This window comes from Bufo gargarizans, chromosome 4, assembly GCF_014858855.1.
Source record: "Bufo gargarizans isolate SCDJY-AF-19 chromosome 4, ASM1485885v1, whole genome shotgun sequence".
Classification (NCBI taxonomy): domain Eukaryota; kingdom Metazoa; phylum Chordata; class Amphibia; order Anura; family Bufonidae; genus Bufo; species Bufo gargarizans.
The window spans coordinates 201,888,045-201,902,455 of NC_058083.1; the positions used below are offsets into that span (position 1 = coordinate 201,888,045).

At 43.3% G+C, this 14,411-nt stretch overlaps 1 long non-coding RNA gene across 2 annotated transcripts in view; it reads right to left on the bottom strand.

Moving 5' to 3' along the window:
- The window catches only part of LOC122935832, a 30,041-nt gene extending 15,837 nt beyond the window's left edge, over window positions 1–14,204 (bottom strand). The window contains exons 1-4 of one of the 2 annotated variants that reach the window (XR_006388831.1): window positions 14,055–14,204; window positions 13,766–13,882; window positions 8,478–8,566; window positions 5,175–5,305 (exon numbers count right to left, since the gene is read on the bottom strand). This is a non-coding gene — a long non-coding RNA (uncharacterized LOC122935832). The remainder of the gene's footprint in view (window positions 1–5,174; window positions 5,306–8,477; window positions 8,567–13,765; window positions 13,883–14,054) is intronic. The other variant, XR_006388832.1, reaches the window with a different exon arrangement.
- Window positions 14,205–14,411: the final 207 nt, after the last annotated feature.

Sequence of the window (14,411 nt, forward strand, 5' to 3'; positions counted from 1 at the left end):
ACCAGTGACAGGGTCATGGGCACCCAAGGCTCTCTGATGATCGTGGTGAGTAAGGCCTCTTTCACACGGGCCAGATTTCCTCGCGGGTGCAATGCGTGAGGTGAATGCATTGCACCCACACTGAATCCTGACCCATTCATTTCTATGGGGCTGTGCACATGAGCGGTGATTTTCACACATCACTTGTGCGTTGCGTGAAAATCGCAGCATGCTCTATTTTGTGCGTTTTTCACGCAACGCAGGCCCCATAGAAGTGAATGGGGCTGTGTGAAAATCGCAAGCATCCGCAAGCAAGTGCGGATGCGGTGCGATTTTCACGCATGGTTGCTAGGAGATGATCGGGGACCCGTACATTATTATTTTCCCTTATAACATGGTTATAAGGGAAAATAATTGTATTCTTAATACAGAATGCTTAGTAAAATAGGGCTGAAGGGGTTAAAAAATAAAATAAAATAAAATAATTTAACTCACCTTAATCCACTTGTTCGCGCAGCCCGGCTTCTCTTCTTTCTTCTTCTTTGTTGTGCAGGAGGAAAAGGACCTGTGGAGATGTCACTGCGCTCATCACATGGTCCGTCACATGATCCATCGCCATGGTGATGGATCATGTGATGGACCATGTGATAAGCGCAGTGATGTCATCAAAGGTCCTTTACCCAGGTCCTGAAGAAAGAAGACAGAAGAGAAGCCGGGCTGCACAAACAAGTGGATGAGTTAAAAATTATTTATTTATTTTTTAACCCCCTCCAGCCCTATTTTACTAAGCATTCTGTTATAAGAGAACCATGTTATAAGGGAAAATAATACAATCAAGGGTTTGGGTACCAAACATGCCGATTTTTCTCACGCGCGTGCAAAATGCATTAAAATGTTTTGCACTTGCATGGAAAAACTGCACATTTTCCCGCGACGCACCCGCATCTTATCCGGCCCAAATCCGTGACGCCCGTGTGAAAGAGGCCTAAGGCCCCTTTCACACGACTGAGTTTTCCGCACATGTGCAATGCCTGACTTGAACGCATAGCACCCGCACTTAATCCTGACCCATTCATTTCAATAGAACTGTGTACATGAGCATTTTTTTCACGCATCAGTTCTGCGTTGTGTGAAAAACGCAGCATGTTCTATATTCTGCGTTTTTCACGCAGCCCATGCCCCATAGATGTGAATGGGGCTTCAGTGAAAAACGCATTGCATCCGCAAGCAGTTTTTCACTGATGTTTGCTAAAAGATATTGATTGTAAACCTTCCGGTTTTTATCACGCGCGTGAAAAACGCATTGCATGCGCGCTGAAAAAGTGGCTGAACTTGCTTGCAAAATGATGCAAGTTTCACTGAACGCACCCTAAAGGCATCCGGAGCCAATCCGTCACGCTCGTGTGAAAGGGGCCTAAAGGTTAGCCCATCTAGTCTGATCCCACAGAAGTGCTACTGTAGCAGAAATTGCTGAGAAGGTTAAAACTTGTTATAATAGAAACATGTCAGTGGGACGGACATTCATTAAAAACTGAGGGAGATGTGGCCCATTTATATGGGGGTGCAGACCTCTTAATAATTTTGTTGAATCTACGATACCTGTGTACCACAAACTGAAATCTACAAAAGCTTGGCGCTGACATCAGTCTCAGTTAAGATTTACCCCAGTTATCTGGAGTAAAGTATAGCAATTGTGTCGGGCCACCTCAGATTGCACAAAATTTGCAATTTTGTATACCAGAAAGCTTTGGAAATGACCCCTACCAGGGGCGTAGCTAGAAATGACTGGGCCCCATAACAACATTTTTTTATGGGCCCCCCTCTCCCGGATCTCCCACCCCCACATACCTCTCAGACCCCCACCCCTTTCAGAGCTCCCACCCAAACACCCTTCCAGGACCTCCCACCCCAACATCCCCAAACCCCTCCTAGATCTCCCACCCTAAATCTTCCACCGCCAGTCCCCAGATATAATGGTCCAGACATCAAGTGTCCTGCTTCCCCCTACTCCCCATATATAATGGTCCAGACCTACAGGATCCTGCTTCCCCCTACTCCCCATATATAATGGTCTAGACCTCCAGGATCCTGCTTCCCCCTACTCCAAATATATAATGGTCCAGACCTCCAGGGTCCTGCTCCTCCCTATATAATGGTCCAGACATCCAGGGTCCTGCTTCCCCCTCCTCCCTAAATATAATGGTCCAGACCTCCAGGGTCCTGCTCCCTCCTAAATAGAATGGTCCAGACCTCCAGTGTCCTGTTTCCCCCTATATAATGGTCCAGACCTCCACGGTCCTGCTCCCCCCTTCTCCTTAAATATAATGGTCCAGACCTCCAGGGTACTGCTCCCCCCTCCTCCCTATATAATGGTCCAGACCTCCAGGGTCCTGCTCTACCCTAAATAGAATGGTCCATACCTCCAGTGTCCTGCTTCCCCCTCCTCCCTAAATATAATGGTCCAGACCTCCAGGGTCCTGCTCCCCCTAAATAGAATGGTCCAGACCTCCAGTGTCCTGTTCCCCCCTATATAATGGTCTAGACCTCCAGGATCCTGCTCCCCCTTCTCCTTAAATATAATGGTCCAGACCTCCATGGTCCTGATCCCCCACTTCTCCTTAAATATAATGGTCCAGACCTCCAGGGTCCTGCTCCCCCCTCCTACCCAGATATAATGGTCCAGACCTCGGGGATCCCACTCCCCCCTCCTCCCCAGATATAATGGTCCAGACCTCCAGTGTCCTTTTCCCCCCTATATAATGGTCCAGACCAGAATTCCAGGGTCCTGCTCCCCCCTTCTCCTTAAATGTACTGGTCCAGACCTCCAGGGTGCTGCTTCCCCCTCCTCCCCAGATATAATGGTCCAGGACTCCACAGTAAGTTTTACCAGTCCCAGAGTCAGCCAACCCTCTTCTCACAGCCACTTGAACGTCTGCATGCCCACACTCCAGCAGCGCTGCCAGGCCCAGCAGCACGCAGCTTCGCTGTACGCTCCGTCTCCTCCACTTCCGGCCAGTTGGACTGCCGCCCAGACTGGGAGCGGGAAAACTCCATCTCCTCATTGCAGGTATGCCTCTGTGCCTCCGGCTGCGCCTTATCGCACCGCCCACAGCCTGCAGGCCCTGCAGATAGCGCTTTCTCTGTCTGTCCCAGAGGGGCCTGCTACCCCTGTAGCTACGCTACATGAATAAAAAAATAAAATAATCCTTAGCCGGCGGCCCGGGCCCCCAGTGGCGTTGGGCCCCATAGCCATTGCCATGGCTGCTATGATGATCCCTACGCCCATGACCCCTACAGTGTACTGCAGCTTGCTGCATATGGGACTAGGTAGCCATAAACAAGAGTGCCCATGCTGACCCCTTTCGACTGCCTACTATGGGCACTGTGTACATGAGTATCAGAACCAGAGCATGGAGCAATAGCAGGAGACAACCTCTTCTGATTAATCATTTTTCATTTTTTGGATGGCTGGCTGCATCTGCATCACTTACCTGGGGAAGTGCTGGCACCAGGGTGCATTATGGGAAGGAGGAAAGCCGGCAGGTACAGTGTGATCCTCAGGGAATGTTCTGCCAGGAAACCGTCCTGGCATTCATGAGGGTGTTACTTTGACATGTACCACAGACCTAAACATTCATGCAGAGCAATTTTAACTCTTAAGGGAAGCTGTATTTCCTAATGCAGTGGCCCTTTTTAGCAGATTAGTGTGCCCTGGAACACTGCAAACATTTATCAGGAATGGTTTGAGGAACATGGCAAATAGTTTTAGGTCTTACCACCAAATTCCCCAGATCTCAATTTCATTGAGCATCTGTGGGATGTGCTGGTAAAGTCCTACTTATGGAGACCCCACCTCACAGCCGTTCCGTGGGCATTCCGCATCACGGATGCGGACCCATCCACTTCAATGGGTCCGCAAATCCGGGAATGCGTAATGGTGCGGAACAGAAGCATGGAACGGAACCCTACGGAAGCCATACGGAGTGCTATACGGAGAACATGTCCTATCTTTTTGCGGAACGGACAGATCGCGGACCCATTCAAGTGAATTTGTCCGCGATCCGCTGCGGCTGCCCAACGGACTGTACTCGTGCATTGCGGCCCGCATTTTGCTGGCCACAGCACGACCATGGCGCACACACGCTAGTGTGAAAGGGGCCTTAAGAACATTTCCTCAACATGCAGACAGATGACAGCACCATTGCAAAGGTGTCTAAATCAAACGCACCAAGCTTAAACACTACTCAGCGCAAGTGAATTGTCAAATAAGGTAGAAAATAAGATTCTCATAACATTACTATGCTGTATTACTGCACTGCCTGTTAAAGTTCCACTGTCTTGATAAAATTGGCTATTAAAAGGGCATCTATTAAGTAACCATAAAGTATTAGAACAATGGGCGCAGAACCCAGAATTTGAGGTTGCTGTTGATCGCGTCTACAGTCATTGTGAAATCTGAAAACAGGACCAGCTCCTTCCCAGTTGTTCATTCTATTTTAATATACATGATGGTCCAAAAGAATGGCAACATCTGAATAGATGGAAAATGATATTTGGGAACATCATCCTGTGTGTGGCATGTTGCTAAGGGAAGTGGGTAAAAGTTATGACTAAGGACTAAGTGTCTGAAACGCGTCAACTGGTGTTGGAGTGTGAGGTTTGATCCACATGCTGTAATTTTAGCGACACAACAATTACTTTGCAGTGCTGGAACTTCATTTACTATTGTTTTGCTACCAAAGGACTTTCTCAACAAAAGGTGAGCTGGAATTTTACTATGAAGGGGGTAAATCTATAAGGGGAGCCATTTTGAAAGCAGCCATCTTGGAACCAAGTCGATATTTTCAAATAGGAAGGGGTGCATGTGAAAATAAATTTGATGTACCTTTATTCTTGCCAAAGTTATTAACGATTTTCTCTTTGTTTCAGACCCAGATATGGCTAGGAGATTATAACCCGAGGAGTGGACAAAGATTGTGCTGATCTCTATGGAGCGCAGTACCCGAGTTATTGGATTTAAGCGCTCAGCCAAATTGCTTGCCAAATTTCACCAAACAGGTTCTATGTTGGACCTGCCAATTGTGGGTTCTGTTGCAATTGCTGTGACACCCATTCCACAAACTCAACACGCCATTGGGATCTTCCTCATTGAGATGATGCAGCAACAGTAGCCAGCCAATGGTGGTTTGACTCACCCCACTCTCCTGTGACAGATGCTGGGCGCTACGATGCGGGCTCTTGCTGAAGAACGCCAGGATGGCCATTGTTGTTGCTTCATCTGTGGCAGTTTTATTGCGTCCACTTCTTGGCAGGTCCAACACAGAACCTGTTTGGAGAAAATTAGAAAGCAATTTGCCATCTGTGCCATGACGGATGGGTGGTCTGTTAGGGTGCCGAGTGTTGAAACTGACTGCAGTGACTCGGGTACTGCACTGTCTGGAGATCAGCACAATTGTATTGTACTGTAACTTGTACCCCTTACATTTATGTACTGTATTACTCTACATTGCATGGTGTTGTATGTAATGGCAGAAACAATGCTATTGCACTCATTTTCTACAGTAGTTATACATAAAAGGTGACATAGGCTGCTTCTGTAATAGAGCACCACATAGGCACTCCTCCCTGTTCATTGTATAGCAGTATACAGTACAGTATTATGTTTCCTGTACGTCCCTAAAAGAAAGACTTTTTCACAAGATGTTTTGGTGTGGTGTATACCAGGATACAATCAAAACAGTACGAATCCTAAACTGGATTATTCTCATAATTACTGTGGTTACTAAAACACCTAAAGAGCAGATACTGATTTATGGATGATGATTTGTGATAATGGAAAAAGCAGCCGGACACAGGTCCCTCACTGACGTAAATAGGTCTAGCAGGAGCTGATGTGCACATTATTATTGTAGTGTAATTAAATAAAATTATAATTGTAACATTTACGTAGTCTGTAATAAGGGATTAAATAGTCCATACTTCATGTCAGCAATGACAGGTTTATGTGCTGTAAGCAAACATAACTGCAGAAATAGTAAAGAACTCAAAAACCCCTTTAAGGCCCCCATAAATATTAGTGTATTGTTGGACGAACCCGCTGAGAATGGGGGGCAGGGGCTGGTATAACCTGGGCATCTCCTCTATATAACATTTATGTACAGCAGGTATAAGTTATACATCTTCTTGTATATAGTGATATGAACCATGCTGGTATAACCTGGGTATCTTCTGTATATAATTATATATGTACAGCTGGTATAAGTTATACATCTTCTTGTATATAGTGATATGAACCATGCTGGTATAACCTGGGCATCTCCTCTATATAACATTTATGTACAGCAGGTATAAGTTATACATCTTCTTGTATATAGTGATATGAACCATGCTGGTATAACCTGGGTATCTCCTGTATATAATTATATATGTACAGCTGGTATAAGGTATACATCTTCTTGTATATAGTGATATGAACCATGCTGGTATAACCTGGGTATCTCCTGTGTATAATTATATATGTACAGCTGGTATAAGCTATACATCTTCTAGTATATAGTGATATGGACCATGCTGGTATAACCTGGGCATCTCCTGTATATAATTATATATGTACAGCTGGTATAAGCTATACATCTTCTAGTATACAGTGATATGGACCATGCTGGTATAACCTGGGTATCTCCTGTGTATAATTATATATGTACAGTTTGTATAAGTTATACATCTTCTTGTATATACTGATATGGACCATGCTGGTATAACCTGGGTATCTCCTGTGTATAATTATATATGTACAGCTGGTATAAGCTATACATCTTCTAGTATACAGTGATATGGACCATGCTGGTATAACCTGGGTATCTCCTGTGTATAATTATATATGTACAGTTTGTATAAGTTATACATCTTCTTGTATATACTGATATGGACCATGCTGGTATAACCTGGGTATCTCCTGTGTATAATTATATATGTACAGCTGGTATAAGCTATACATCTTCTAGTATACAGTGATATGGACCATGCTGGTATAACCTGGGTATCTCCTGTGTATAATTATATATGTACAGTTTGTATAAGTTATACATCTTCTTGTATATACTGATATGGACCATGCTGGTATAACCTGGGTATCTTCTGTATATAATTATATATGTACAGCTGGTATAAGTTATACATCTTCTTGTATATAGTGATATGGACCATGCTGGTTTAACCTGGGCATCTCCTGTATATAATTATATATGTACAGTTTGTATAAGTTATACATCTTCTTGTATACAGTGATATGGACCATGCTGGTATAACCTGGGTATCTCCTGTATATAATTATATATGTACAGCTGGTATAAGTTATACATCTTCTTGTATATAGTGATATGGACCATGCGGGTATAACCTGGGTATCTTCTGTATATAATTATATATGTACAGCTGGTATATGTTATACATCTTCTTGTATATAGTGATATGGACCATGCGGGTATAACCTGGGTATCTCCTGTATATAAATGTACAGCTGGTATAAGTTATACATCTGCTTGTATATAGTGATATGGAACATGCTGGTATAACCTGGTACATCTAGTTCATTGTATTTAGCTATTGTGCGCCACTGTCCCCGGTACGATGTCCTCCTTTTCGGGGTGTGATGTTCTCCTATTTGGGGCTCTGCAAGTGGCCACCCTAGCTGCAGCTATTGCCAAACAGCTGTTCAGCAGGGGTGCTAGTTGTCGGATACCAGATCAGCTAACGATGGCCTATCTTGAGGATAGACCATTACTTAATAAAAAGTGTACAACCCCTTTAACTGTCAGCCTAGCCTCCTGTACCTGCTGGAAAAAACACACACTCATCTGCTCCCTGCTGCTCTGTTCGGCCCCCTGGCTCCCTTCAGTGTACTTCTGGTCTGTGCCCTGTAAACTTCTGAATGGACTGGGTCAAATGCACCTCTGCAGCCAATAACTGGCCTCAGCAGTGACATGTAATTGGCTGCAGCGATGTACATGACCCCGTCCATCTGAAAATGTACAAGTTCGGAGCTGGATGACTGCTAAACGGAGCAAGAGCAATGGAGCAGCAAGGAGCAGGCGAGTGTGAATTTTTTTTTTCAACATGTACACAGCAGTCTGTTAACTGACCGTCCTTTTGATGGGAGGATACCCCTGCATATGAAACAAACACAAGTAGTCGCAATAACTTAGGTTAAGTTCATTATAGAGTCGTGGGTTCTGGCTACTCATACCAAAAAGTGCATTGAGGTCTTAGCACCTGGTGTAACAAATCCTGAAGAATGTCCTGCATCCATAGTCTCAGTAATAATACAGAGTAATAATACTTGATACTGGTTGCTCGGTGCAGCTGCTATTACAGGGAAGTATTCGGTGAAATCCTAGACACCTGCCATGCAACCAACTTTGGGAAGTGTTTTCTGTAGTAATGAATATGTTAATATTGTTATATCATTGGTGGCAGGTTTACCCATTTTGGTTACTTACCTTGACATCCACCTTGACCACTGCAGTTTCAGAAGGCTGGTAGCAGGTTTTGCACACTAGCGGTGGTCTGGACAGTGATTGCAGTTTCCCTAACAAGGACAAGTTGATACATATTATGAAACTTTCAGAATCTGGGTATTCCCTTTCTTGAATGTATTCTGCAGACTGAGCCGTACATTTCCAATATTTTGTGATAATACAATTTTTTACTGACCAATAGAATTCTTTATTGGACGTGTATATAATCAGTTGGGTACTCACTGTCTACGTTTCTTACAATTGGCTTGGCTTTGGCTTGAATGCAGTACACATCTGTATACAGTTGCTGTTGACTTTTGTAGGAGAACAGTCCCCTAGTGGCGATGTAATAATCATTCAGCCACCATATTGACCTGAAAATTTCAATCTGAGCAAGAATTTAACTATTATAGGGGGGGGGGGGGGGGTAGTAAACCTCCTTGACAGTTGTCCAATATTTGCCACCTTGAAAAAGGTGTTAATAATATCAGTGGCATAAGGAGTTTTCCACCTCTGCTCTGGTTCTATTTCTAGCTCATAGGGTCACACTATGGTGGGTGGTCAAAGAATACTGCTGCTAAAGTCTTATGAGTTTGTTAAGAACACATTCACTAAATGGTGTCTTTGTTTCTTGGATTCTGGAAGGAATGTTGCCTGCACACATCCAAGTCAAGCTTAGTGCTGACCACAGGGGTGCAGGAACACTGGAGAGGTAAGAAGCTAAAATTATAATCATAAGAACAATGAAAATGTAATTAGCCAAGGGAAATCATGTCATTTCAGGGCACAATGCTCAAGTACAAAAGTTACTATAGGACTTTTATTTTTTAAAATAAGATAGTATTTGTTGAAAACTCCAACATCCCTCCCATCCATCTCCCATGATAAATATTAATCTGATACCAGGTACATATGCAGTTCAATTCAATTCTTAGGATACATCAATAAAATGACATAAAATAGAGACAATCATGGGTTAATCACGTTAGACAAGACAATCCAGGGGCATGCCAATATTCTATGCTGGTAGATACACGATGTAACCCTACTACATCATTCTAACATAGAGCAAATGAACGGATTGCAAAGATAAGGCCTAAGAGGTCGCCTAAAGTGTAGGATTTGGGGTGACATTCACTGGCCATTCTTGTACATTGGTAGTAACATTTTCTTAAAGGGATTGTTTGAATTACTAAAGTGGTAAAGGTTCCATTGTTCCAGTACTGCTGATCCAGTTCCTGGGGCATGATGCCATGTCCATTGTTTATATGACTGCTCAGCCAATCACTGGCCTTGACTGGATCATGACTGCTGAGGCCAGTGATTGGCCGAGCAGTCATGTGAACAGTGGATGTGACATCTCCATTTCTAATCCAATAGGGACCAGAAGCCCCGAGGAATGGACCCACAGCATCAGAATGGAGGGACCTCTACCATATGAGTTTTCATCCTGTCTGTCCCAATGAGAATTTTAAAAACTAGAGGATAACACCTTTAATGTTCGTCTTATTTGAAACACCCTTTTTTTTCGAACTGTATTCAACTTTTTTTTAGCCCAGTACTATTTAACTAATATGAGGCAGTCAATTTTGTAGCTTGGTATGGAATTTTTGACCTGGCTATATTAACCATCAAAGGGATTTTCTGGGTAAAAACTTGTTTTAGCTGCATTATTTGTAATGTCATATCTACTGATATAGATGGCATTTCTGGTGATCAAATGTGCCACTCCATTACTTTCACCACTGTTAATATGGCCACAGCACTCCTTAATCTAGGGAGTGATGGTTAACCTCTGTGGTGAAACTACGAATCCCAGCATGCTCCATTCATTCTATGGAGTTCTGAGAACAGCCAAGCAAGTGTACATCTTGGAAGTCATAGTTTTACCACAACTGGAGTGCCGGAGGTTAGCCATCACAGCTCTAGGGTAACACCAATGAAGTAGAGGTGCCTGATTATACCCTTCAATGTAATTCTAACCCCTCTCTCCCTCCAGATTTTACAGTTCAAACTCCCCATGTTGTAGGAGGGTCTAAATTGACAGGAGGCGGGGCAACAAAAGAGGGGTTATCAAAGCGCCATATACCACAGGGCCACACAATTTATTGCAACAAAAGCTGTCCCTCTGAGTTGGCCATTAATAGTGGCCATTTTCTCTCCTCCTCTTCTAGTTGTGATATGGAGCTTAGGAGGTGAGATGTGGGGCATAGTTGAATTCAGCAGGGCATGTCGCTGGCCGGGTACATGATTCTCACAGAGTTAATTACCACTGATAGCTTATTATGTACCAAGCCAGTGGCAGAGATGGGGGCTTGGGCAGCGCCCACCAGAAATTTTCCCTGTAAGGTCTATGGCCAATCTGCCCGTGGGCACACCGACCACTGGGGGCATGCCTGCCATAATGATCACTGGTGTTAAAAGCAGTGGAACAGACAGCGGATCTGATTGCTGGAATAGCCATATACATGTATCTATAAGTAGCCTCAACATAACATTTGGGACAGTTGAAACAAGATTTTCTCTAGAAACCCATGAATTCATAACAAATACGTAGGCCCATATTTACTAAGTCTGTAATATTTTATGTTACACAAAGTAAAGATGGTTGTTGGCGAGATTTGTGACAAAGTTATTAAAAGACAGTCACCTCAAAAATTTGCCACAACCCCATTGCTCCTAGAGACTCATTTGCCTATATTAAAACTTCATTTTTCTCAACAATGCAGGAACATATGAACATGGGACCAGCACAGATGCCTTCAACTGCCAAGTGCACATGATGTAACCGGTCAGCCAGTTTCATAGGTACAATTCTGCTGACAGATGACCTTTCAGTAATATGTTTGACCTAACTTATGTCTTCTGGAAGACCAAACACACTCTTCTTGTGGTTTTTTTTTGTGTTAATTTGATGACTGTACAGTAGAGAAAATTTTCCACATATTTTTTGTTTTAACAGATGCCAGTCTTCAATAAAGCAGTTCTAGGAGCGCTTCTCAAGCTAATTCTGTAACCCGTCAGTGCACCTCACACTTTGCAAGGAGTATATGTAGCTTTCTCAGTTTCAAGCTGTGTTATGTAGCCAACACCAGCGTGCAGTGGCTGAGATCCAAGACAACTTCAAACCTGACCATTTAATCCCCCAGATAACGCCTTGCCTCCTGATTGCTTTTACCCAGTGAGACGCACTCATGAGGTTCTGAGCGGTCGTACAAACAGGTGGGTTCCCCAGGCCATCTATATGAAGAGTCCTGTTACACCCTTCCTCTGAGTGTCTTAGGGTACTGGACCGGTACAATCACCATAAACTGCAATAAAAAAAGTATTGCTGTGTATTGTGCAAGTGATTGAGCCGTCTCATATTCACATTCCCTAAAGGGACAAAAAACTGTTTCAAATTAAAAAGAAAAACACACAAATATAACAAATTCTAAATTCACCATTTATCATATTAAAAGCCTTTTTCACATCTGTATAGGAGGCTCTATTCGGGGCTCCAGTCGCATATTTCACCACAAAATTGTCCTGGTTCTGAAGAGGTTAAAAAGGGAATCCGTCACCAGGTGTATGTTGCCCTAACTCCTAACATCTGTAGGGCATGATGATGAATATTCATATTCATGAGTTTTTGCCAGTCTCTGCCCCCATACCATTGATTGACAGTTTCCTTCCTACTGCAATCAGCAGCAGGTGGCCAAGGAAAGCCAGGTGCTCATGAATATCAGGACTAATGGGAATGTGCTGGAGCGGTTCAATACAAGATTTAAGCAAAACTGCTAAGATAATTAAAGAAAGTGACCCACAGTTTGGCTAAGAGGGTCACGGGGATCACTAATTGCTGCCTTTAGTTAGAACACCATAAGTCCTTCTGCACACGAATGAATGTGTGTGCCCCGTGGCGCGGCTTTCAAAATGCAGGAACACTGACTGTGGGGCAGCCGCAGCAGATCGCGGACCCATTCACTTTAATGGGTCCGCGATCCGCCCGTTCCGCAAAAAGATAGGATATGTTCTATGTTTTTGCGGAACGGAAGCACGGGACGAAACCCCACTCCGTGCTTCCGTTCCACACTATTCCGCATCTCTGGATTTGCGGACCCATTGAAGTGAATTGGTCCGCATCCGTGATGCGGAATGCAGACGGAATGGTGCCCATGTGATGCGGATCCGCAAATGCGGTCCGCAATATGGCAACGGGACACCTACTGTCGTGTGCAGGAGGCCGAAAAAACTGAAAGTATTATAATTAAATGTTATTTTTTTATCTTCTACCAGTCAGTGTTCACAAAACAATGCCAGCCAGCCACCATGTCTTACCTTTTTCTATGTCTTACAGGAATTTGAGTCATTGAATTCATGTAGACATAGTTAATACCAGCACTTACTAATGTACTGTGATTGTCTATATTGCCAGCCTTTGCTGGCTTGATTAATTTTTCCATCACATTATACAATGTTCGTACCCAGGGTTTATGACCACCCTGCAATCCAGGAGTGGTGGTCGTGCTCACACAATAGGAAAAAGCGCAGGCCTCTCTGGTGGCCGGGCCAATGGGAGTCCACATAGGCACACATGCTCAGCAGCTCCTGTCCCAGCCACCTCATATCTGCACAGCAGCAGTGGCCGTAACCCCTGGAACCAAGCAATGTACAATGTGCTGTACGATGTGTGTGGACAATCACAATACATTAGTAAGTGCTTTGTATTAAATTTGTCTACATGATAAATGGCATTTGCTGAAGTGAGACAACCCCAGTTTTCCACAATAACTCTGCATTGTAGTTATGTTCCAAAAAGTGTCCATGTACTTTGGGAAAACTTTTGATATGTCATAGTGAAATATTAAAAGTTACGATTGGTGAGGGTTGAAGTGCTGGGACCTCAACTGAGCGCTAAAACGAGGAGAGAAAAGTGCTCACATAGCTCCCTCTCTCTCCTCCCTGCAGGAGATGGAATTGAGATGGATTGAATGCAAAGTATCCTTCAGCAAGGAGAGAGCACACTATGTGAGCACTTCTCTCCAACATCTAGCCATCAGCAAGGATCTCAGCAGTTGAGCTCCCACCGATCAAAACGTTCAATATTGCTCTATGACATATTAAAAATGTTCCCAAAGTACATGCGCACTTTCTTTAGTAAGCAGCATTGTATATCTGTATGAGTTATGAGGGCCTACTAGAATGGTTCTTTAAGGATCAATCCACCCTCTTCTCAGCCTACAAGAACTGTAACAGTCAACTTACTATAACATACAAGAGATCATTACCTGCACATATATGTCTTCAATATATGATACCACAACAGTCTCCACTTTGTACTGTCTACTTTCACTAACATTGTCTACTCAGCATTTCATATTCAGGTAATAGAGATGATGAAAAACCTGAAACAACAATCATAAAGTGTAATAAAATGTCAAGCATTCAAAATTAATTTTGATTATTACAAAAATGTTGACCATTCATTTTACACAATTATGGCAAAACTTTTTATTGCAATTAGCTAGATTGCCAAATCTTTCTAAGGAGTAGTCTAATAGCAAGTACTGCACTTACCTTCCATGTTTTGGTTCTGCTTACAATAATGTAGACCTACAATTATAAGAAAATATAGATTTCCGATCAGCTTCTTACAATTCATCACCAACCACAGTAGTAATCTGTGTATATAAAAGTGTGGACAGAGAAATGGCTTCTTGTCAGAGACCTTGCCTCCATGACAATTTGGGTGAACTTTTGCCTCTGGGAGAACCTTGACATTTTGTGGTCAGTTCAGTGGCAAACATTAAAGATACTAGGCTGAGCAGCAACGGTTAAAGGTTAGTTCAATGACCAGCAGGATAAGTTTTTGAGTGTAACATCATAATGCACTTTGCACATTAACTCTGTACTGTATTATACAAATGTCCCAGC